At 26.7% G+C, this 26403-nt stretch overlaps 1 protein-coding gene and 1 long non-coding RNA gene across 3 annotated transcripts in view; both read left to right on the plus strand.

Moving 5' to 3' along the window:
* Window positions 1–26403, plus strand: part of LOC107456503 (gonadotropin-releasing hormone receptor) — a 120634-nt gene that overhangs the window by 23353 nt on the left and 70878 nt on the right. The gene's annotated exons all lie outside the window — the stretch shown is intronic.
* Window positions 1027–24456, plus strand: LOC147806121 (uncharacterized). The gene is made up of 5 exons (XR_015428524.1): window positions 1027–1083; window positions 19133–19185; window positions 20996–21043; window positions 21958–22022; window positions 24335–24456. It is a non-coding gene; the product is annotated as an uncharacterized LOC147806121 (long non-coding RNA).

The following is a 26403-nucleotide window of genomic DNA, read 5'->3' on the forward strand; positions in this document are numbered from 1 at the left end:
ACACAAAATTATAGGATAAATAAACTTTTATGTGTAAGTTTCTATCAATAAAAGCTAGATGTAGGTTTTAAATATATAAGCATTATTTTAAAAACTTAAATAACTTATTTATTGAGTTGCATTGTGTTTTATTTTAGAATAAAAATTTGTACTTAATTTCCTCTATCTCAAAATGCTTAAAAAATTTAAATACTCAATTCAAAAAGATTTTTTTTTATATGCTTCTACTTTAAATGATAGCGCTTATAATTGTTTAAAATGAAATAAAAAAAAGTCTATTTTATTGTACGAAGATTCATTGGACATTTGGTTATAAATTAAATAATTGTTTTACACCATTTTGTTTTTTATATTTTCATAAAACAGTATGCATGTAATGACAGTTGTTGTTATATTACAATATAAAAAGCTAAGAATCAATAAATTACTATCACTGATATCAGCCGAGTAGAACAAACACTCGTGACAATTTATGTTCCCTAAATAAGAATTGTAACAAAATGCAGCAAGAAGCCTTTGAAATTAAAAGCTAAGTTCTAATAATAAAAAATAAAAAAAATGCCGAGACACCTAAAATAAAGGTGTGATACCGGCAAGGACGGCATTAAAGTTTTCTATTGAACCAAGTGGGAGGTGAGTTAAGGGTGGTTTATTAGCAAATAAGGCAAAGAAGTTCGCCTAAGCATCTGAAATAAAGGTGTGATACCGGCAAGGACGCCATTAAAACTCTATTGAACCGAGTTTGAGGTGAGTTAAGGGTGGTGCATTGGTAAATAAGGCAAAGAAGTTCGCCTAAACACCTGAAATAAAGGTGCGATATGGGCGAAAACGGCATAGACGTTTTCTAATCAGTCTACAGTTAAGGTGCCTTAACGGCAAGCGAGGCAACGACGTATGCCAGTGAACGTATTCAGCTTTTGATAAAAAGGCAAAAAAGACATCATAAAGGTTCAATAAAAGCCTTTACGGCAATTTTCTTTTTATTCTGTGAAAAAAAAATTTTTCCCCGGTATTTAAAAGGCAAAAATGGCAAAGCAATCCAGAGGCAACAAAATAGTCCCGGTCCTTCAACGATTGCCAGAAGTTTGCCTGAAATGCCATGCACTGGCCCTCATTCTGGCCCAGATTTCACTTTATTAACGGAACCGATACGGCAATGAAAAGCCCGCCGTAATGGCACTTTAGGTGAGCCGGCATTGTCCCTTCACTAGCCCAAAAGTTGTGTGCTTGTTGGGTAGATCATAAAAGTAGTTTCACGAATGTTTCTTGTATCGAATAATATAAAATATTTAATCACCAAAGACAGAAATCGAGGAATAAAAAAAAAATTAAGTAACTCAACTATTAAACAAACATGTAAGAAAATCGAAGATAAATTATTTTTACTTTTGTGGGATGATTCATAATTGATATTGGGTGAAACTTTGATATTTGATTTAATTCTAGAACTTTATATCCGAATCAAACATGAAAATTTTGAAATGGCTCCTTTTACCTTAATATTTTACGATCTATAGTGGAAAAACTTTATTTTAGGATTTAAAATCTGAAGAAAATAAAGAGTTGTCACTGTGGGACTGAGATGACATATTTACCAAACTCATTTAAAAATAAAAAAAAACTCCAGCTCTTTTTTTAGGTCAAAGCATTAATTTTAAATCTTTAAAAAACATCAGAGAGAGAAAGAGAGATCAAAAACTTTCCTAACTGAAAAATATTTATGCCTCCCTCAGTATGGGTCTGAACTTTCCATTTTTTATTTTTGTAAAAAAATTAAATTTTTTTAAACGCAAAAATATAATGCAGTTTTTGTAGTTTACAGTTTACATACTGTAAAGTAAAAAAATAAAATTGTAATGAAGTATAGCATTTAGGTCTGCTCAAATTTATATAAAAACGTAAATTTTCATTAACAAATGCACATTTTTTCAAATATCTATCCAATCTTTAGATATGTTATAAAGTAGACTATATTTTATATAAGGGTTTCACAACAATATTTCCACCACCCCCTTCAACGTACGAAAGGTTTCCAGGATCCTGCACTCTCCAGTGTTCAGCCTTGTTCAGTTAAGTTTCTTTTTTACGGTTTTGAAACCATGCTAATTGTAAATGCTTGAAAACCCGTATAGTTTTGTATTCATGGTCTTATAACCAAACTAGTTGTGAACGGTTTCAAAACTATAAAGGTAAAAAAATGTTCTTTGCCGTAAACTATACGTTTAATCCAATAGACAGAATGCTGCCTGTTATTTTCCCATAATTTTAGAAGGAAAACTCTTAACAGTGTGTGTTTGAATACTCTTATCTTACTTCAACTCTAAACTTTGTTTTAATACCTTAATAAACGTTCGTCGTTGAAATCCATTTAGAAATCTAATGTTAAAGAATAAATCATTTTCATAACTGAATGTAATCTAAGTTGATGCCTGACTAACTAAATGACCTTCATAATTTCCTGTGAGAAAAGTATACTTATCCAATAAAGAGATTAGCCAACAAATGAAACTAGTCATTATTGGAGCAGAGAACATAATTTAAAGTGATTTCTATTGTCTTACTTAAAGTTATGTTAAGTTTTGACAAATCATAATATTTTAATGATTCTTGGTTAAATCGAATTCTGATTTTTGATAATACCAACATAACTTAAAATCAAGTTAAAATAAATTATGTTTACTGAAATATTAATTTAGGATTTAATTTTAAGTTCACTAATTTCATTAATTGTTTTATTCAATAAAATTTAGAGTCATTATTAGCACGTAAAGCAAATAACATGCATACAAACTACTCTATAATTTTAAGACTTAATAAAATATCAAAATCCAACTTTAAAAAAACATGAATGCCTTTATAACCTATAGGGTTTTTAAAATATAATAATTAGGCTATATTGAGGATTTTCGATAGGCCATATAATTGTTTGCTCTGGTCCGCTGTTTACTGTCATATTTTGCCTCAAGTTTGCACAAAGTTTTTTTTAAAGGAATTCAAATTTTTATAATATATTATCAATCTAATAATACTGACCTAACTTGAAAACAAGTTAAAATAAATTATATTTACTGAAGTAGTAATTTTAAAATTTAATTTAATTAATGTCATTAATTGGTTTATTCAATGAAATTTAGCTTCATTCTTAACACGTGATAAAATATAACTTGGATACAAACTACTCTATAATTTCAAGACTTAGTAAAATATTACAACCAAACATTCAAATAAGCAGGAATTTATTATAACTTGTAACATATTTTCTAATTTTATATCTAGGCCGTATTGTGGATTTGTCAATATGCAATATAATTTTTTTGTTCTGGTTCCTATTTACTTGCTCATATTTTACCCAAGTGTTTGCACAAAGGGTTTTTTAAGGAAGTCAAATTTTTATAAAGTACAACACAAGCTCTTTCCTGAAAAATAATAGAATGGAAAAATCTGCTGAATTTAGGTCTGGTGAATAGAATGACCATCTTTATAATGTAAGAGATTCTGGTCCGTGTCTGAATTTCATTGAATTTGAGATCTGGTTCAGAATCCTGCAAAAAGATAAATTTTTGGTTTCCAAAGAATTTTTTGACTAAAAAAGCGTACCATTTGCCGAAATAAGTTTTTGCAGTGAAAATATTTGTTTTTAAATTATTAATTTAAGTTAGTATTTATCACTGCCTCAGAAAGTAATTTGTTGTGATAGTAACATTACGTGGTTACTTGTCAACTGAGAAATAAGGTATGGTTAAAACTAGCAGATTATGGTCGAATTTATCGTACTTCTGGTTTCATGGGAACATAAAAATGTACTATAATTTTTCCAAAGAGCTTTGGTAATTATTTCGGTAAAATTAGCAATTAAATATATTTTTGCAATATGTGATAAAATTTATTAAATGTGGAAAAATTTGGCAATCATAATACCTTAGCACGTCATAAAAACCATCTATTCGGTTAAAATAATTGTTTCAGTTTTTTTTTTATTATTATGAACCAAAATTTCCTAAAAACTATTACCATATGAATGGAAAATTACCAAATGAATAGCTTGAATTCCGTTTATTTTGTTTTTATTAACTAAAATTGTGTTTTTCTTTTACAATGTCATTACCATACAGTTCAGTAATTTGACCAAATTTTTTTTTCTACGTGTGTTAATGTCCAGTTTTTGTATCCAAAGAGTTATTAATACAAAGGATGCGTACTTAATTACCTTCCAAAATAAGCTTGTAATATATTGCGATAAAAATATTTGCTTTTAGCATTTGTCCAACTTAGTTACTGTCACTCTGTATAAAGATAGTTTGTTGTAATAGAAACAATCTAGTACTGCGCCACTTATGTTAAGACCCAATTTTGATTTCCACAGAGATTTTGCTACCAAGAACGCATAACATCTTCCTAAATGAACATGCGATGATTTGTGGTAAAAATATTAATTCTTAAATCCAGTCCAAGTTAGTTCTTGGCACTTTGTATAAGTCTGATTTGTTGTGGTAGCAGCAACTCATTATTGCGTTACTTGATTGCAGAACTTCCTTCGCTTCAAAACTATAGATTTAAAAAAAAAGTCCACATGTTTCAAGCGCTCAAGAATAGGCGCCTATTTTCAAGAAATGCCAAACGTTAAAGGGGCTTTCATCATTGTGTTGCTTGTGACTCATTTTGATTTCTAAAGTGCTTTTATTACTAAGGAAGTACATCATAAGATATTCCGGATCAAATTATATTATAAAGTACTGGTACTATGGGTGCATCATCTGCAATACCCATTTCAATTCCATTTTTACCCTAAAATATTATGCCGTAATTTTTACCGTAATATTTATTTAATTTGAGTGGTTTAGTGATTTTATAGTAATCATTACTGTAAAAATTACTTTTATAAGATTATTTGTTTCGTAATATGCTTCGGAAAAAATGGATTTTACTGTAAAAAGTTTTACCGTAAATTGATCCGGAGTTTTTACAGTGTATATCACCTTTCAATACGAGTTGAAATAGTCCCGCAGTGGACTGATCGTTAAGACACGGTTCCCAGCAGATCACCGAAGTCAAGCATCACTGGCTACGGTCAGTGTGCGGGTGGGTGACCACTTGGATCAGTCTGCGTAGGGACCGAGGGTATGCGGTATTGGTCCTCGTTAAACTGTGCTACCGTAAAGTGCTCGACTTCGCGCGCAGGTCGTCGGGCTACCGAAGCGGGGGTGCCATCCCTTCCGCAGAGGATCAAAATTGTGATGGCATGTCTTCGGATCATCCTCCGGGATGTTTCCCAGACCGTCGCCAATAGCCCATTGTGCAGCTCTAGTGTGACGTAAAGTAACAACAACAACAACAACGAGTTGAAATAATATCTTGTGATTTTAAAATTTATCCATATTCGTTCTCTTTACCATATAAAAAAGCAGTATCTTGTGATTGTAACAACGCATTTCTCCGATAATTTCCTACTATTTTTACTGTTTATTTTGAAATACTTGCTTTAAATTATGAATTTAAGACAAGGGAATTTAGACAATAAGTTTTAAATTGTTAAGACAATTTTAAAATATTGTAAGTCGCTGTTTTTGTTGTCTGATACTGATTTTGCTTTAAAATACAATATGAAGTATGATATTATATTAAAGTTTCTTTATATTGGTTGGAAAAAAAGCAGAACACTGCAATCAAAATGGAACTCAGGATTACCGGCTGAAAGAAGGGAGGATCTTTAAAGATCTTGAAAGAAAACTCACTGAAATTGCTATTGACATTGTCAGAAACAATAATTTCTTTCTCTTTTCAAAAGATGTTTGCTTCAGTAGGTATGACTATCATTGTAGTATCCTAATGGGCTTAGAACTAGTAATAATAAGAAAAATATTTCATTTCTTCTGTCATCATTAGGTGTGTGGCTTTGGCAACACTTTTGTGTGGAAAAGTCTTTCCAAGTCATTTCGAAACCGATTAGAAAATAATAATTCCTTTGCTCTTTTCAATAACTGCTGATGATCAATAAAATATGTTTATTATTACTTAGTTTTCTTTTGTACATTAGATTTTTATATATTTTTAGCTAAAAAAATCCATTTTACTTTTTGGATTTTTAAAAAGTCTTAAATGTAAAAAGGTTTCGTGTGGATGTTAGAAATTATTTTCTTATAATTCAATTCTATTTCTACAATATAAATAAAGAAAAAAATATATATATTTCTCAAATATAGGATGACTAGAATCCCTACCTCAAAATTATTATCTCATTATTAATTTACGTTATCGCCCTTCAATCATTTTATTTATTATAAGCAATCAAAGCTTCCAGCATTATCCTTTATGAATCACTTTATTTATTATTTTTAATTTTTTTTTTTAACATTTATTAATTTCCATAGCTATGAATACTGTTGGCTATCGAAACTACAATAAAATCAGCAGCTGCATTAAAAATATCAATAGATTAAAATGTATTGATATTTTTAAGATAGGGATAGATCTATAAAGCTAACAGAAGGACAATTTACAAAACTTACAGAGACGAATTTGCAGATACCGGTTCTAAAAAAATTAAACTAGTTACCCAGTAAGCACACACCTCACGGCAAACGTAAGGCCGTAAGCTGGCATTCTAGGTAGGGTAACGGCAAAAGGCAAGTACAATAGGGTCCTTTATCGTTTGTTTTGAGGCATTTCAGGAAGAGGCGGAATAACTCTTCACCTATACAGGCCCGAAAAATAAAACCGTTGTTTGGCCTCTTACACTTAATTAGTTACTGGACCTTTATTGTATACCGTTGTTTGGCCTCTTACACTTAATTAGTTACAGGACCTTTATTGTATACCGTTAATTAAGTGTAATGTTACAATAGATTAATAATGAATAGATGCAGAGTTGGTAAAAAATGTGCTTTTAACTCAAAAATTTGAAAAAAATCAGGAGAGAATGGAAAAAATCCATAAAACGTTAACCGTATTTTTGAGAGGAAAAAAACAACTTTTATTATTCTTTGAAAACTGCTAATTTTTTACATAGAATATTAAAAACTTGAATTTTATTATTTTACTATAATCTAAATATACTTTATGTGGTATTACCTATTATATTTTTTAAAAAAATAATTTTATTAAAAAATAATCATTTTAAATTTTATTAAAATTTTTAAATAAATATATATAATTATTTATTTTTTCTTTTTGAAATCATTTTCTGAAGTATAATTTTTAACTCGAAATATAATATATTCTTTCTTTCTAGAAAAATTTAATACATATTCCCTTAAAAATAAGAATAAATATTAATACTTTTAACTAGAACAATTCCTTTGTTCATTGAGAAAAAGTTTTTATTTTTTCGATTGTTTATTATAAAATTTTGTTAAATTTATTGTATTAAACATGTACTTAAGAAAGACTTATTGAATTGAATACTTATTGAAGACTTTTTCTTATTGAAGACTTATTATTATTTTTTTATTGAATAAGCGATACATTTATTTTTAACGTTAAAGGATTCAATAAAAATCCATCATTTTTGTAATTCATAGTTAAAAAAAAAAATCTAGTATAATTTATATGATAGCAGTAAAAGGCTAAAGGTCCGTCATTGTCTATTTTTTGTCATTTTAGGAAGAAGCGATATGAAAACTTTTCCCATTGTTTATGTTTTGGTCGCTTGAAAATTATTACTGTAAGCCCCAAATGAAATTAACATAAATTTTTTCCAGACTATGACTCCTTTTTTAAACCTTCTCTAAAACAAAAATGAATAGGTAAGTTTAAAATTCATGTAAATAAAAAAATCTATTTATAGAAAATAAATGAATAAAAAAATATTGTAAATTGCTTAAATCCTCCTAGAAATTATAAATATCTTGAATTTAGAGCAAGGATTTTTAATGAGATGGGCTTTTTTATTACATTAATTTACTAACTTTTATTACAATTTAAGTGTTTTGTAATAATGAATGTATACCATTTATAATAGTAAACGTTTTATTTATATAAATTGTTTTTTATTTTATTTTTATTTTAATGTTCATTTCAAATTTAATATCTTAGTTTAATCACTTACTTCTTAAAAACTGGATTCAAAATAGTTTAAATGGTCTTAAGAATTTTGAATTTTAAAAAAATCGTGTTTAAATTTTCTGACTGTTTATAGCAAATGTCTAGTCTAATAAAGTAAATAACTTTTTTTCCCCTAAACTTTTAAGCAATACTTGAAAATAATAATTGTTTAGGAAATTTTATTCTTAAATATACGTTTTTAAGTAATAAAAATACATTTGGATATTTTTATTAATTAAACTTCAAAATATTAAGCAAATAATTTTTTTTAAAAACTTATAATACAGAATATAAATAAAAATTAAAATTATACTTTCAAAACGTTAATTATATTTATTTTTTATTTGCATTACAAAAATATTTTTTCATGCAGCATTAATTTATTTTTAAAATAGTTTATATACATTAAGGAAAAAAAACTGTTTTGAATGCAATACATAGATGGCGCTGTTTTTTATTTTTTACTTTAGACGTGTTTTCGAGTCCTGCGGATAGATGGCAGAAAATATAAAGTGTAGGGTCTTGTAGGGTTGCCTTTCTTTTAACTTTGATAGAATTTCGCCAATTTACTCAGAATGACAGTCGGTACGGCTTTTGTCCAGGCATAACCAATTGAGGACACTACGGCGACAATATCCCCCCCCCCTCTCCCTTCTACTTACTATAGTCAAGCAAATTTATCATTCATGTGTGGCAAGGGTCTGCACTATTTATTCTAGCATAAAATGTGACATAAATAAAAAAATGTTCTACTGCATATTGCCTTAACCAATTAAATAGCGGAGTAGTTATTTAAAACCATAATTGCGTTATTGAGTTTTATTTTGAAACTAAATTCTTTAAATAGCAAATTAGACAAAATTAAACATTAAATTTCTCTGTTTCAATCTTTCTTTACACTACATTCGTCACATACTTCAATTCAAGTGTTAATAAAAATAGCATTGTATTTAAAGCTGGAAAAAATACAAAAGTTACAGCAGGATTGAAAAAAAGTCACCGATTTTTTCTTCTACGAAGTCGATATAAGATTTAAATAAAAATGCATTGTGTGAAAAATTACTCATTTTCCAGTAATGTTCCCTAGTTGTAGAAAAATGAAAGAAACATAACAATACAAAATAATAAACATACATTTAATCATTTTAAAATGTCATTTGCAAAATGTTTCCTATACATGAATTAAAAACATTGTTTTTTTCTCACAAGGGGTTTTGGGTTAACAAATTTTAAAATTGTGCTATGTTTTAAATCTTAGGAACTAATAACAGAAATATGGCTGAAATATTAAAATAACGGTAAGAGAACCGAAATTTTATCTGTTTGTCCCATTAAACTGTAGGTATAGTTTTAAATTTACGGTAAATTTGCAAATCAATATTTCAGAAAAGGCATAACTATTTAGACGAAATTGAATGATTATGTAATTAGAACTAAGTGGAGCTCTTTTAACCATAAACTGGTGAAAAATGAAATAGTATTTCATGCTGCCGAATCGACTTGGCAATTTTCATAGTACAAAACGAATCCAATGAATCATTTTCATACCTCCTTTTTAAAGAGTGCAGTTCTTTTTGAACTAATTTATTGAAATCCGGTTAAAGTTTGACGTTAATTTAAAAAAAATTCAAAAACAGGTCATAATTCGTAAACATGCTAATATTTAAATATATTAAATGTTTTTCAGATAGTGACGATAAACCTTGAATGATATACCTTGTACCTTAAATGATATACCTTGACTGCAGCAGATAAATTTTTATCAATTGATCAGCTTCTACAGTCCTTTTTTAGAGACAATTTTAAATATTAATCATACGCTTACTGATAATAGTTGTTCGACACAATTTATTTTTATGTATCCTTGTTTTCTACATGGAGGCACCGTCACCTGTTCGCTACGCTCGATAATCCCTGTAGTTGAATCTCATTCATCAAGTTTGAAATAATTGAAGATCAAGTACAAATTGTTTTCTTCCACTTTTTTAAGTAAAAATTACGATTGGATTGCCAGCAGTTGCATTTTAAGGATTCCTAAGTTTTGACAAATGAAGAAGAAGGAAAAACGGTCTCGCCGAGAGTTATTACGCATTGAAGATGTTCTATGGAAAAAGCAGTTTATGCCCGCGCGCAAATTCGTTTTTTTATTCTCTCAGAACTAGCGGTATTTGGCACAAACTGTTCTTAACAATGTTCTTAAAAGTTTTTTTTTCCTGAAAAGTCGATTAAAAATTATTTGCTTAATGTAAAATTATTATACTATTATTTAAGTTCATTATATTAACTTGTTAATTTTGACAAAATAAAAAGGATAGCTGGATTTGAATGATAAATAACTGCGCTTAAAAAAATTACATTTTAGAAAGGCAGAGTGTGCGACACAATGAAAAGGATTTATAAATTAGAAGTAATTTTTTCTTGTTAACCGATCATATAAGAAACAATTCTTATTTCTCTTTATTCTACACATATTTTCAAATGTCGGTATAAAATGTCGAAGTTTTATATTTGGCAACACCTAGCCTTTTTCTATATAATATTTTTTTCTTTATTTTCATTATTTTTAATATTAAGTCAAGAGGGATATTATGAAAATCGCGTAAATGAAAACTTTTTCCACAACAATCAATAAATAATTATTAGTTAAAGAAAAAATGAAAAAAAAACTTTTAAATTGTAATAACTTTCAAACAAATAAGAGTTTCTAAAAGGAAATAAAGACTCTATGTTACGGTTAAAAACAAATTTGGCTCTTTCAGCATACCAAATTTAACTTCCGCAGCTGAATTCTTGCGGTCACAGAGCGGCCCGCATGTTATTTTTCTAACAAGTATAAGAGTAAAAATAATCTTGACTTAATTTTAGAATTATTTTTTAATTCCATTGTAATCTCCGTTCAATTTCCTACATATTAACGTAATTTGAAGTTTCTAAATCAAACAGTGTTTGATAAAATGTAACGTTAAGTTGAAAACCCCAAAACAGTGGCGGTATCAGTGACCTTTTCAGTTTTCTGACAGAGAAGGAAATTTATTCAGTTTTCTGACAGAGAAGGAAATTTATTAATATCTGCTCGTTTCACGTTAATTTAACAATGCAGTTTATTTTTCCAACTTCATATAAAAAGAATTTTCAGGAATGGTCAGTGTTAATGCTATTATTCTAGGTTCTCATGCGTTCGCACTTTTCGATTAGACCAATTTAATCGATTAGATTAACTTCAACACTATTATCTTAAGTAAAGAATTCTAAGAGTCATGAAAAAAATCATGATAGCATCTCGAAAATCAAAAAGCATCTCGAAATGATATAATTAAAAATAAAGAAGATAATTTTTGAAATTCTTGGAATTCATTGTTTTACAGACTGACCTTTTTCTTTTTACTTTCACCAGAGGGTAATTTTAATAGTGTTACATTAAATTACTTTAAAGCAATTTTATATTCGTTTTATAATTAACTTATACACAACTATTGTTCTTCTTTTTGGCAGCAATTATTATATAAATATTAATACTGAAGAAAGAAAAGAATTTTCTGCGAAACGTATATTGGCTGGAATTAAAAATCAATTTAGCCCATTGACTGACAAAAGGACAAAAATTAATTTAGACACCTTCTGTAATTAATGACGACCTTAAAAAAAATCTATCCAAGAAAAACAAATGATTAATGGGTATCCAGTGATTGGAATAGTGCAATTACAATTCTCTCATGTTATTAAACAAATAGTATTCTGTAACTTCCATTAATCATTTTATTAACGAATAAAATTGTAATTGTATAGTATATTTCTTTCTCTTAATAACACATACTTTTTTTTAATTTTTTATTTTAGTAATCTTTTTTTGAATTGATTCTGTTTTTAGAAAACAGTTCAAACCAATCTTTCAATAAAATTTTATATAAATAATATCTGATATCTAGTAACTCATTCTTAGTTTATTTACAGTTAAATATAATAAATTTCGCAATTATAGTAAGAATAAAGAAGTTTAACAAATACGACATAGTTAAATTAAATTTTTACTCTTTATTTTGTAAAAAAAAAAAAATTTATTTGATATGCATATTTTTTGTAGAATATTTATTTTGAAGAACTTGTAATTCAACATAACGTTGAGTAATTTACGCTGCGTAATTCTTTTGCCGCATTAACTTATTTATTCTTTATTTGACTTAGCTCAAATAAATATCCCCATAAAATCAATTTAGAGCAGTTCAGTATACATATCTTAATAGAAAATTAAAGGAGTTTAGTTTCCTACTCAGAATTTTAACACTTTAATCTTTACGCTACTATGACAGATATTAAATGAAAATATTATTTTGAATTATTTTCGTAAAAACAAAGTTTACTCACTGTCCCTTCTTTACACGACCCATCATGATAATTAATTCCTCGAATTAGTGCTGTTTTAAATAGTTTTCGATAAAATTATAATAATTTGTATTATTGGTAATTATTGTACTAAAATTAGTAGTTTGTAATGCAAGCGCTTTTGTACGTGGTAAGAACTAGCGATTTTTTACTGTATATATTAAATGTAAAGTCTATATCAAAAAGAGAATCATAAGAATTTTAATGGTCAATTAATTTTATGCAATAGAATTTCAGGAATAAAAAGGAGTTTGTAAGTGTATTTGTGTGCCCTTCATGATATTAAAATATTTGTTGCAAAAAGAAGTAAAGACCTTTATTTTAGAATTAGTTACAGTTTGCTTTGAGGGGGACGAGTATTTCCTCTCTTTGTTAGTGTATGGTAAATTGAGAAGTTAACGACGTCCGGTTATGCGCTTCTCGCATCCCACCCTGTTGGGGGTCAGAGTTCTTGAGGAACTTTAGACTTTTCCAATTTTTTTTTTTTTCTTCACTAAAATTTCAGTTTTTATTTATTTCCTTATATTGCTGATGATTATTATTATTTAACATTTTCATAAAACCAATTTTGTTTTCAATTGTTTGCAATAAGCTTTTAATTGAACTATTTATTTTTTCTAAAAAAATAAATAAGCAAATGTATAACAGAAAAACGCAAAATTCTCATATTTCATAGATTGCGAAAAGCAATACACAGTAAAAATCTTTTACAGATCAAAATTCTATTTCTTATGCATCTAACAAAAATCTTTCAACCGGATATGGGAAATTGTAAAAGTAAATAAAAAATAAATACATAAATAAACTCTAACTTTTTAAAAATATTTTTTGATTCAATATTAAAGTCTTATTTGATTAGTAATATAACTTGTTAAAAATGGAGAGAGTCTCGCTTTTTATGATTTATGGGTACAACTAAGCATCATAATTTTTTGCACTTTTTTGGATTTTTAAACCCCTTGTATCTGAACAGTCAAGAGTTTGTAAATGATTCAAATAAATCAAATTCATTCTCATTCATGTGTTTTAAAATTATAAGCAGATATATTTGTTTGTAGGAAAAAAAAACATTATAAAGCGAGAAATCAGTTTCAACCTTCCTTAATTTTAACAATTGATATAATAAATCGGTAGCTTACTTAATTAGCTATATCTCGTGGTTCGTGCACTAATAAAGAAAGCTAAAATATAAAAAGAAAACTATAAACGAAAAATTAACGGTAACGAAATTGTTAAATCTTCTTATTTCGCATCTTCATAAATTAGTAAAATCAAATTTTTCTCTCATCTGGACACAAATGCAATAAAAGTTAGATCTTTTGTAATTCATACATTTTAATTTTTTAATGTCCTAATTTTTATGAGTTAAGGTGGAAACTTCTAACCGTATTTCATTTATTAAATTGGCTAAAATGTTCAGACTACACAACATCATTTTTCGTTCTTTTCTTTATCTTTCATCTCTTTATCTAAGCAGTCGAAAGTTTGTAAATTATTTAAATCATGGTGAACGACTATTTGAGTCTTTCACAACTATTGAGATAATATAGTACGTTTATAGTACGCCATGATACAAATTAATCAAGTTTCTTTAAATGCTTCAAATATAAACACATATATATTTTTGTGCAGGTAAAAAAAGAACATTAAAAAACAAGAAATTAGATTCTTTGAACCCTCAAAAATTTGAGTAATTTATCTGATAAATTTGTAATAAGCTTCGTGTTCATGCATCACTGCGATATTTCTTGAATATCTTGATTTTTTTACAACGTAAGCACATTATATTTCTTAAACAAATGCGCAAACAGAAGTTTAACTGTTATGAAACTCTGAAGAAGCATCATAGTATTTTTTTCCCCATTATAGTAATAACTTTTAAGTAGGATTATTTTAAAATTTCTTGTTAGAATTTGTTTTACTAATTAAAGAAATGTTTAATATTTTTTTTCAAGCACAAGTTAGACACTGTTAATAAATTATTAAAAAAAGGAAGAAAATTAATGGTAATAAAATTGTTAAGTCTTCTTATTTCGCAACTTCAAAAATTAGTACTATTCAACTAGACACAAATGCGTAAAATGTTGGATCTTTTATAATTCATGCACTTAAATGTCTATTTTTTAGTATATTTACTTTGAGGAGTTAACTCAGATACTTCTAAACTGGATTTCATCTTTTTAATTAGAAAAATATTCTGCAAAAAATTATCAATATATTGTATTTTTATTTAATTTTTATATGAAAAAATTCATAAACAGTGGCAGGAAAACTACTAAATTATTGAGCCGAATCCTGAAAGAAATATTTACTATAATACATTTCCCTCTGAATAAAAAAGTCCTAAGGAGCGAAGTCCCCTCCGCTATTTTTGGGTGTTTATTTTAACTTTACATTTTGCTTTGCTGTACAAAAAGTATAAGATTTAGAAGTTTCAAATTACGAAGGATAAGCGGTGGAGGCTCAGGGGAAGGAACGCTAGCCAACTAATGAGTTTTGAGGATTTGAATCTTAAGAATTGCTGGTTGATACGAATTTCGTACCCGGCTGACATAAAATATTCCAAGTGATAGACGCATCGTGGATTATTAGAGTCCCATCTTCGTCTTGCTAATCACGGGAGGTTTTCGTGGTTTATCTCACCATGAAAAAGTTCTCCACGAAGGCAATTCGTTCCCGATACTTTTGTACAGGAGTTCTCTTATTTCTTGGTTTAGATTCAAAATTACAATGATATAAAGTTGAACACTGGTAACCATGAGATCAAATTCGGGTTGGCTGTTCAACAACAGTTATAAAATAAAATTACAAAGGATTACAGAAAAATGAACAGAGAGTGCGATGAAAATGAAAATGACTATTCTATAATTAGTTTGGAAATTGTTATCTGCAAAATCTGGTGTAAAAAAATACTGTACTGGCTGCTTTGTAGAACACAGAAATGCAAATACTAATTAGAAATTTTGCGCTCTGTAAAGGCTAATTTTGATCTTGAAATTAATACCGGTATTCAAATATGTTCGAAAATTAATTGCAATTTTATTATTGCCTTTTACGCACCTTTTTTCTTCTTCTTTTTCTTTTCACGTGATTGTTCTCATGATGAGTTGTAGAGAAAATTTCGATTTTGATTGTTAACTTAAAAATCACTAATTGTTAATAAAAAAATACTGCGATTGGTTGATATGTTTGCTAGAAAAGAAAATTTAATCAAAACTACCAAAATATTGTAAAACTTACTTTATTTCCGGCTATAGGGAAAAACCAAAAAGCTCAGTATTTTTTAACGAAGTGGTTTAGTAATGTTTTCGGTAAAGTAATAAAAAATTTAGATTTTATAATATGAGTTGAAATGCGAAAAACGTGGTAAAATTTTATAATTTTACCATGATAGTTTAGAGCACTGTATAAAAACCATTTGTTCAGAAAAATTTACTATTCAGTTTTATATTTTTTACTAAATGTGAGGTTAAAAGAGCTATAATTTTGAAAGCTAGAGTATCCGGTTAACTGCTATCATTTTAACAAAAAAATTACCAAATAAATGGTTTAAATACTTGGTTTTATTAACAGAGCTATGGTTTTGTTTTGAAAAAATGTTATTATCATAGAATGCGGTAATTTAAGAAAAACTTTTTCTTCGCGTAGTTGGCTGAAAGGTAACTTGGTTAAAATTTAATTTGCTGAAAGGGCGGATTTATGTGTAAACTTAACAAGAATTTTGTTTTGAAATTCCAATATGTTTGAAAGCAATTGAAAATTTAAATACCCATTCGTTATATCTTTCTTTAAGTTTTTTTGCTTTAAATATTGACCATTGACTATTTATCCATTGTCATAAAAAATTTATTTTATAAACATGCGCTCAAGTTGTTGTCAATAAAAAGTAGCGAAAGACAGCCAGAGAGAGAGATTTGTTTGTTGCCTAATATCACTCTTAATAATTATATTGACATTTTTAAAAACAATAAACTTAATAAATAACGCTAAAACCGTTCCCTGTTTAAACTTCAATAAGTCTTGTTAACGAGTAGTATTACTTCTCATTTTTTTTTTCCAGTTGAGTTACACAATCTAAATTCCTTAAGTTTTTTTTTTCTTTCAAGTACAGATAATTATTTTTCAAATTTATTAAATCCTTTATTTCATTATGCTTAGCAAAATGTTCTTACATAAAGCTGCAATACTTGTATATTTTGAAAATAAAATGTTATGTGATTTGCGAAAAGTGAAAAATATTGCAGCTTAAGGAAGTATATACAGTCAATTCGCTGTAACTCGAAGTACGATAACTCGAATATTACTATAACTCGATTTTTTATGAGGGCCCAGACCCTTTTATCTTCAATTTCATGTTAATTATTCTCGATTACTCGAATTTTACTCCCGTTAACTCGATTTTTTTTGGATTTTTTAAAGCAAGAAAAAAACCTAGGAGCTGATATCTTGACCCTTCCTTTGCAACACACACACACACACACTGTCTTTCGCACTCTTCATGGAGAAGATAAAGCTGTCCCTCTTGAAGTATGTGAACAGTGGTTAAATGAAACGTTACCAAATTTACTTAAAGGGATACAGTTAAAATGATGTTTTCAATATTGATGAAATGGGTTTATTTTTTAAATGTCTTCCAAATAAGAGTATGATGTTTAAGGATGAAAACTGCTCAGGGGGTAAAATGAGCAAGAAACGTTTGACTGTCCTAGTTGGAGGAAATGCGTCTGGGACAACGAAATTGCCCTTACTTGTTATCGGAAAAAACCGAAAACCCCAATGTTTCAAGAATGCGAAAACGTATCCTTTGGATTACAAGTCTAACAAAAAGTTTTGGATGACATCAGTTTTATTTGAAGACTATGTAAGAAAATTGGATCGGAAATTCTTCGCTAAAAAAAGAAAAGTGATACTCTTTATGGATAAATGCACAGCACATAGTGATCTACCTAATTTGAAAGCAGTAAACTTGCAGTTTCTCCCGCCAAACACAAGAGCAAAGTTGCAGCCGATGGACCAGGGTATCATAAAGTGCTTCAAACAGTCTTATCGTAAATGGCTTGTCAGAAAAATGATTAATAAGCATTCATTAAATAATCCGACAATATTTTGAAAGTCCAAAACCGAAACTAACGGTAAGTCGAACTTCCGATATGTCGAAGTTTTTCGTCAGTCCTATCAGATTCGAGTTATCGCGAATTCACTGTATAAAGAAAAATAATCAATGATGAATGAACGATAAGCAATTACGGGAGTGAGCGGAGTAAGAAAAGGGTAAAGCCTGCTATTTTTTATTTTTGTATAAATGGAATGATTTTTAAACAAAAAATAGACAGGTAATTTTTAACTATGCATTTAATGAAATATTTAAAGTTTCAAATGATAAAATAAAAAATAACGTTTTTCATGTGTTATAGCTATGCAAATAATAGCAAAATAAAAACTGATGTTACTTCAAAAAATTTCGATGCATGTTTTGAAATATAAACTGCGTGTATATAAGTGTGTTTCGAAGTATAAATTTAAAATATAAACTAAATAAAACTGTTTGAAAACTAATAATGGATTTCTAAAATCAATGTTGTTGCTTAAACGTAAATAAAATAAAGTTTTAAAGTTAAAGTTACGATTTTTATGTTAAAGAATTTAAAAATCCTGAATTTTAATGCCATAGAAAGTATAAATATGCATAGCTAAATAGAATTTCATCGTATGAATATCATCTGTAAGAAAGTTAAAAGAACATCATTATCCTTATAAAGATAGTTAAAAGAAGTAAGTATTTAGTAGAAAAATAAAGTAACCTCAAATTTTTGCTTTAAGTATCCAAGGTAATGAATTTGTTGCAGTTGGTTATTTAGGATTTTAAATCTTTCTGATCATTAGCTTTCAACCAAAAATATAATTATTTTTTAGTAATGTAATTGAATGATATAAAAAAAAAACAGTCGTCATGCATTCATTCATAAACAAAAACAAAAAAATTCTTAACTCGGGGAGTGATTTATAAAGACTTTTAGACGAAAATATATATATATTTTTTTAAAAATTTATAATTTTGTAGTGCTAATATTATATTTTACACAGCCAGTTTGCTAATGTAAATAAATTTGCCCAATTAAAGTTATTTAATTATTTATAAAAAATATTTCATAAAAGTAGAACGTGTTTTTATGTACTAAAATTGTTAAAAAGCTGATGAAACCTAAAAAATGGTTTATTTACTTAAACGTCCTTAATTATGGAATCTTTACTGTTCATTATAAAGAAACGATATTCTAATTTACTACTCCGCAAATCAAAATATATATGTAAGCATTATTTCCGAGTTTATATGTATTAAAAATTTTTCTTACGAAAAGTACTCAAATGAATTTTGACTTCAATAATTTTTTAATTTAGTAAGCTTGCTTATCGCTAATAGTTAATAAAATATTTTAGTGCAGATTAATTTTTTATTATGAGGACCAGAAATTGTCTTTAAGAATTCAAAATAGATATTCATTACTGTTTGAAATCACCAGATAAGTATGTTTGAAGTCCTTGAACTAAAAAGAATGTGGGGAAGCACATTTTGTCCCCTACCCCCAATTCTAAGAAACATTCCTTTCAAGTACGGAAAAGCTGCTCAGTAGGTGGTCGTTGATTACTTGTATAGAACAAGCTAAAAGATTCATTTGGCGAAAAGGGTGTAAAAAGAAGGAGATAAACGTAGCCCCTAGTTTTCTTCTTTCTTCGAAAAATAGAAGTGGCGCCACTTGAGAGCAAGTAAGTAACAAGTTTTTTCTCTTTAGTTCATGTAATTTAAAAATTTTTTTAACTTATTTATTAAATAGCTTTTTAAAATTAGTTTAATTCGCTTTGATTTTATTTGCTAAGTTTTTAGAAATTATGTTTTATAACTATAATACTTCAGTTGGCTATTTTATCTTATGCTTTCCTGTTGTTTAGTTTAAGCTGCTAGTTTAGTTTTAAAATGAATTAGACGATTTTTTTAATAAATAAAAGTTCAATTAACTCTATCTAATAAAAGAAAAATTTATGATTTCTTATGCATTAATTAAAAATGCTTCTTTCATTTTTCGGAAGCATTGATTAATTTAATCATTTCGGTAGCCATATTTTTTCTCTGAAGGATTGTTAAAAAACATTATTTGAATTATCTAAACCGCGGGTGTCACTTATTGTTTCAAATAATAATTTTGATTAGATATAAGAAGAAATATTTTTTGAACCACCATAAAATAAATAAATAAATAGTAAGAGTTTAAATTTTCTCATCTCTAATTAGTTACTTTATATTTAAATTATACTTTAATTTTGATATTTTTCTGCTTTGACTTTTTTAAATTAAAAAAAATAATAATAACGTTGGTAAACATGTAAAAATTGTTCCACTAAACACTTCCACTTTTAAAGTTTTTTTGAGTATTTTCAGAATATATTTTTAAACAATTTAAATATTTGTTTTGATACTCAATATAATATATTCTTTGTTCTAAATAAATAAATAACAAAATGACATATTAAATAGAAGGACAGTATTTCTAATTTTTATTTTGTTGTTTTTATACTTCTTTTGCAATTAATGAATTGCTGTAGAGGTATAAGAACATTTCAAATCTTTATATTAAGTTTAATTTTACGATTAAATTTGTTTTAAAATGAATTAATTCGTTATAAAATTATTATGTTGTAAAACTGAATTTGTTATAAAGCAAATTTAATTTAAAATTACGTTCAATTTTTTTGAATAGAAATTAGAATATTATTTCATGGTTATTATTTTTAAAACATAAGTATAATAATATTTTCTGTATAATATTTTTTTTCATGAAATAAAGCTTTTTGTATTAAATATTGTTGGTCCTCAATGCTATAAAGACGATTACTAATTCTTTTTTTCCAGTTATTGTGCAAAATCTATAATTTATCTCCTGTAATTTATCTTCTTCTTAATTTACTATTTTGAGTTTTTAAATGGTTGTTAATTCTAAAATATACCTGTTCAGCCTTCACCTTTGACAATTTTGTGTTTAAGAAAGTGTATACATTTTCAACAAAAAAGAATTTTTATTAACTGTTTAATTAAAATTTATGATGATAACTGTGTAGTGGAAATATATAATCTAAAAATTGTTGGAAACTATTCCTCAAAAATTCAGGAAATTTTATTTTTAAAATTGAGAGGGAGCCCTAACTAACAAAATCTTTATTTAGAATTTGTCTATTTATTTTAATTCTAATTTATCTATTTATTTTAATTCTAATTGGCTAAAAGACTAGTTCTTTTTCTAAATTAGAATCAAAAAAATTTTAAGAGAAAATTTGGTAAGGTAAAATTTGGTAAACATTCAACTTATCGTCAGTTACCAAAAATATAAATATTCGCTGTAATTTTAATATATGATCCTTCTCTTTCCTTTAAATCAAAATTAATTTCATTTAAATCAAAAAATTGTTTTTAACAAAAATTATAAAATATAATTAGTTAGAAACAGTTTTGATTTTGTTGATTTTTAACTGTTTTTATGACGATCATACTCTAATTTATTCCTTTTCTTTTATGGAAAGACAGGGCGAACGATCCAAGAAATGCTAATCCAGCCATCAACAGCAAAATAAGGTAAGAACATAGTGAAACATTAAATATTAATATTTTTTTCAATTAAATCACATATTTTTGATTTGCAAAAGAATTTTGATTTTTTTAATTAATAATTATTGTGCTTATCAAAATTAAGTTCACTTTATGTATTTCTCTAACACAGTCTTTATTAATAACAAGTGTTTTTATTACTCATATAAGCTTTTATATTTATATTTTTGCAATATTCTTATTTAATAATTTCTTAATAAGGTTTCGTAATAAATGAAAAATGCACTTTATGAATGTATAAATTAGGTGAAAAGATGTGCTGACAATTTTATATCATTACGATATTTTAGTATTTGTTTTCTCTGTTTTCATGCCTGTTATAACATTTTTTTATCATTCTATTTTTTTAATTAGTTAGAAAACAAAATTTTAAAAGAAATTATTTTTACTGTTTAAATAACTACGTAAAGTTATGAATGAATAACGAAATATTTTTCGTTATTTTATTTGAAATGATAATATTATATAATATTTCATTTTTCCATAAGTTTCACCAGCATATAATATTCGTATTAAAGCAATTATTTTAGCAAATATTTTTTACTTAAAAAAATACATGAAAAAAATTAAAAACTTTGTCCACATTAAATTTGGGCTGAAAGGCTGAAAGTATTCCCCTACAAGCTCGTGCTAAGTTTTATTGAATTTACCAATTCACATTTAGTTCCCCTAACACACCACATGCTTAGAGTATAAACAAGATAAATGATAAACAATGAACTTATTGTCATATTCCATAACTGAAATAAAAATATTTACATTAATCTTCATACATGATTTTAGAAACAGTTTTTTTTTTTAATGTTTCGATTTTGTTGTTTTTGTTTTAACTAATTTTACAACTATCATATTCTAATTATAGTTTTTTTTTTCTTTCATAGGGAGTCAGGATGGAAGATCAACAATGAAGATAAAACTCAAAATTTAAAAATCAACAAAAAGGATGGTAAGAAATAAATTTATATTTTACCTTAGGTTACCATATGGTTGAAAAGAAACCAGTTTTTTTTGTTTAAACTGGGGGTTTTGTGTTTTTTTAAAACAATTTGTGGGACATTATTTTAAGCCAATTGAAATTAACCGAGCCAATTCAAGGTCTTTCATAGCAATTAACTATTCCTTTAACTATTAATTAATATTTTCAATAAACAACTAAAAATATCCACTCTTTTCTTTAAATATATTAACAAAATATCTAATAAAAAAGGAAAGAACTAAATATTTAAGTATGCAGCTTTATTTAGCAAGCAAAATAAACATTCAGCATTTAAATTTGATTTTAGTGATACCATAAAGAATGATTCTCTACCTTGCTTGCCCGTAATATAGAAATGCTATATTTCAATATTGTTTAATTAATGTTATTATTTAGATGTGTATAATTTATGATATTAGTATGTAATTAAATTTCATGGAACATAATTATTTTTTAATCCATTAATATAATATAAATTTTTATATATTTAAGGCAATATATCATATATATTTTATATGAATGATAATTAAAAAGTGTTTTCTTATATGGTGCATTATAATTATTTGATAAAAAAGATACAAAATTTATAAGGAAAGATATAATAAAAGTAAGTTTTTATACTAATAGTTTAATAATAAAGTATAAATTTTCTCTCCATTTATTTTAGCATAATAGTTTATTTAATAAGTTAAATAATATCCGAGTTCATAGTCCTGAAATTTCTGAATTCCTGATAAAGAAAAAAAAACAACTTTATTCTCATGTTTTTTTAGCTTTTTGCTCTGATTTCTGACAATGTCTGTGTTCAGAACATCACATATTCTACAAATACTAATGCAGTTCCTAAAACTATCAGTTTGAATAATCAAAAGATTTGTATTTCTGATGTAATATATATATATACATATACATATATATATATATATAAATGCCAAGACACAATATTTACTTTGCCTTCCTTTCAAAATAATTGAAACTCCACTTAAAAGTAATTTATTAAGGATGTCACGAATTTAATTGCAGATTTTAAATAAATATTGGTATGAAATAATATTAAATAATTGATACTGGTTACAGAAGTACTATTAACATTTCCTAATTATCAATCTCAAACTGTTACGAATCGCTCATTAATAGAATTAAAAAAATTATTCAAGCTTTGTTTCTGGAATTAAAAAATTTATATTTAGAGCAAATTATACTTTTTTGTTAATTTTTTTTACAGTTAACTGATAAATGTATAATGTACCAGCAATTTGGTTATTAATATAATGTCGCATTAAATAAAATTAAATATAACATGAATATTGTTAATAAATTGTTGGGTTTAAGAAAATCATTTAAAAAAAATTTTTTTTTTCTACGTTTACCATTCAAAACATTGAATGAATTGTTTTCATAACACTTAACATTACTTTAAAATATTATTATAGCTACAATAGTTAACATTTCTAACTAAGATGGTTAAAATTATTTAATTATTACAAAACTAATTGAATAAATAGAATTATAATTATGTTTTTCATTCTCAATTTGCTAATGAATGTTAAAGTTTGTGATACTATTTTTCAATTAGATATCTAAAGCAGATTAAATTAGTTTAGATCAGATTGCATTGCTGAAAAAACTTTTTTAAATTACTTTGGGTAGAATAAGTCTTGATATCTATGAGCTACATATATATGAACTGCATTTAAATAATTAAAAAATGAAATGTGAATAATTTTAATATGTTTGGCAGTTGATCTATTTTAAAAAATAATAATTTGCTTGCATATCCCTTTCACCATTTCTTAGTAAATAACCTTATTAATGGAAAAAAAAAGACTTGAATTAAACATACTATAAATAATGTTTTTATTAGTTACATAGTATAAAAAGTATTTATAATTATAATAGTTAAATGATAAGTTTATTTAAGTAATTGATTTTTTTCAAATCTATTTCTTTAAATCAATACTTTTCTTAAGTATAATCATTAAAGGGATGTATGACTATAATAATTTACATACATATCTCTTTTATTATTTCTTAGTGAAATACTATCATTATCTCTGAAATCAGATCTTAGTTGTTTTTTTAAATGCAACCTAAAGAATGCATATTTATTAACTAAATTCAATATCATATTTTTATAATTAAATTAATAATTTTTTGTAAAAATAATCAGCTTGTCTTAATCCATGGCTTTTAAAAAATCAGTTGATTTAAATCAATGATATTTTTTTTTCTGTGAACATTTAATATATCTATAGTAAAATAAATTGCTTTATTTTTTGCAGGAAAAAGGCTCATTGAAATAAAGCTTCTGGAATGGGATAAAGAAAATATATTTGTCCATATGTAAATAGTGTATACAGATGTATTGATTTGTTACAAGGAAATAAAACTCCTTCATGGTTTATTTTAAGCTTTATTGTTGTTAAAATTCCTGCTTTTATATATTTAAAATTACTAAAATGGTGTATTATTTACTAGTACAAAATATTTTTTTTTGAAAAAACTATTTATGATATATACTGTTTATCTAATATTTAATAAAATTAATGACTTGATGAATATACACAAAATTATAGGATAAATAAACTTTTATGTGTAAGTTTCTATCAATAAAAGCTAGATGTAGGTTTTAAATATATAAGCATTATTTTAAAAACTTAAATAACTTATTTATTGAGTTGCATTGTGTTTTATTTTAGAATAAAAATTTGTACTTAATTTCCTCTATCTCAAAATGCTTAAAAAATTTAAATACTCAATTCAAAAAGATTTTTTTTTATATGCTTCTACTTTAAATGATAGCGCTTATAATTGTTTAAAATGAAATAAAAAAAAGTCTATTTTATTGTACGAAGATTCATTGGACATTTGGTTATAAATTAAATAATTGTTTTACACCATTTTGTTTTTTATATTTTCATAAAACAGTATGCATGTAATGACAGTTGTTGTTATATTACAATATAAAAAGCTAAGAATCAATAAATTACTATCACTGATATCAGCCGAGTAGAACAAACACTCGTGACAATTTATGTTCCCTAAATAAGAATTGTAACAAAATGCAGCAAGAAGCCTTTGAAATTAAAAGCTAAGTTCTAATAATAAAAAAATAAAAAAAATGCCGAGACACCTAAAATAAAGGTGTGATACCGGCAAGGACGGCATTAAAGTTTTCTATTGAACCAAGTGGGAGGTGAGTTAAGGGTGGTTTATTAGCAAATAAGGCAAAGAAGTTCGCCTAAGCATCTGAAATAAAGGTGTGATACCGGCAAGGACGCCATTAAAACTCTATTGAACCGAGTTTGAGGTGAGTTAAGGGTGGTGCATTGGTAAATAAGGCAAAGAAGTTCGCCTAAACACCTGAAATAAAGGTGCGATATGGGCGAAAACGGCATAGACGTTTTCTAATCAGTCTACAGTTAAGGTGCCTTAACGGCAAGCGAGGCAACGACGTATGCCAGTGAACGTATTCAGCTTTTGATAAAAAGGCAAAAAAGACATCATAAAGGTTCAATAAAAGCCTTTACGGCAATTTTCTTTTTATTCTGTGAAAAAATTTTTTTTCCCCGGTATTTAAAAGGCAAAAATGGCAAAGCAATCCAGAGGCAACAAAATAGTCCCGGTCCTTCAACGATTGCCAGAAGTTTGCCTGAAATGCCATGCACTGGCCCTCATTCTGGCCCAGATTTCACTTTATTAACGGAACCGATACGGCAATGAAAAGCCCGCCGTAATGGCACTTTAGGTGAGCCGGCATTGTCCCTTCACTAGCCCAAAAGTTGTGTGCTTGTTGGGTAGTTATGCTTCAGAAATTAGTGCTTTAATTTTTAAATACTAGTTTCTTTGAGTGGATGTAGAGCCTAAATTAAATAACTTTGCATTATAATGCTTGTTTCGTTCCATCATTATGAAGATAAATAATATACAAATTTTTTTTTTAATTTTTTAAGCAAAATCTTTTCATTAACTATTGACGTATACTCTGAGGGGAATTATAAATCGACCATCCATATTGGCAAGCTCCCATCACGTCCGGAGGTCACCAATGAAGGGATTTATTTATAGACTATAAATTAATTCCTCTCAATGGTGACCCGGACGTGATTTAGTATTTAATATTTGTAGCCGTAGTTACACCTCATGGTGATTTATTTATAGACTATAAATTAATTCCTCTCAATAGTGACCCGGACGTTATTTAGTATTTAATATTTGTAGTGGTAGTTACGTCACAACCCTTAAACAAACTGACTGTATTTTTTTTATAAGCCAGTAATTGAAAAATTGAGTTAATTGTTATTAATAGTTTTATTATTTCTAACATAATAAATGTGAAATAGTTTTTAAA

This window comes from Parasteatoda tepidariorum, chromosome 8, assembly GCF_982258835.1.
Source record: "Parasteatoda tepidariorum strain Cologne lab strain chromosome 8, Ptep-v5.0, whole genome shotgun sequence".
NCBI classification, from domain to species: Eukaryota; Metazoa; Arthropoda; class Arachnida; order Araneae; family Theridiidae; genus Parasteatoda; species Parasteatoda tepidariorum.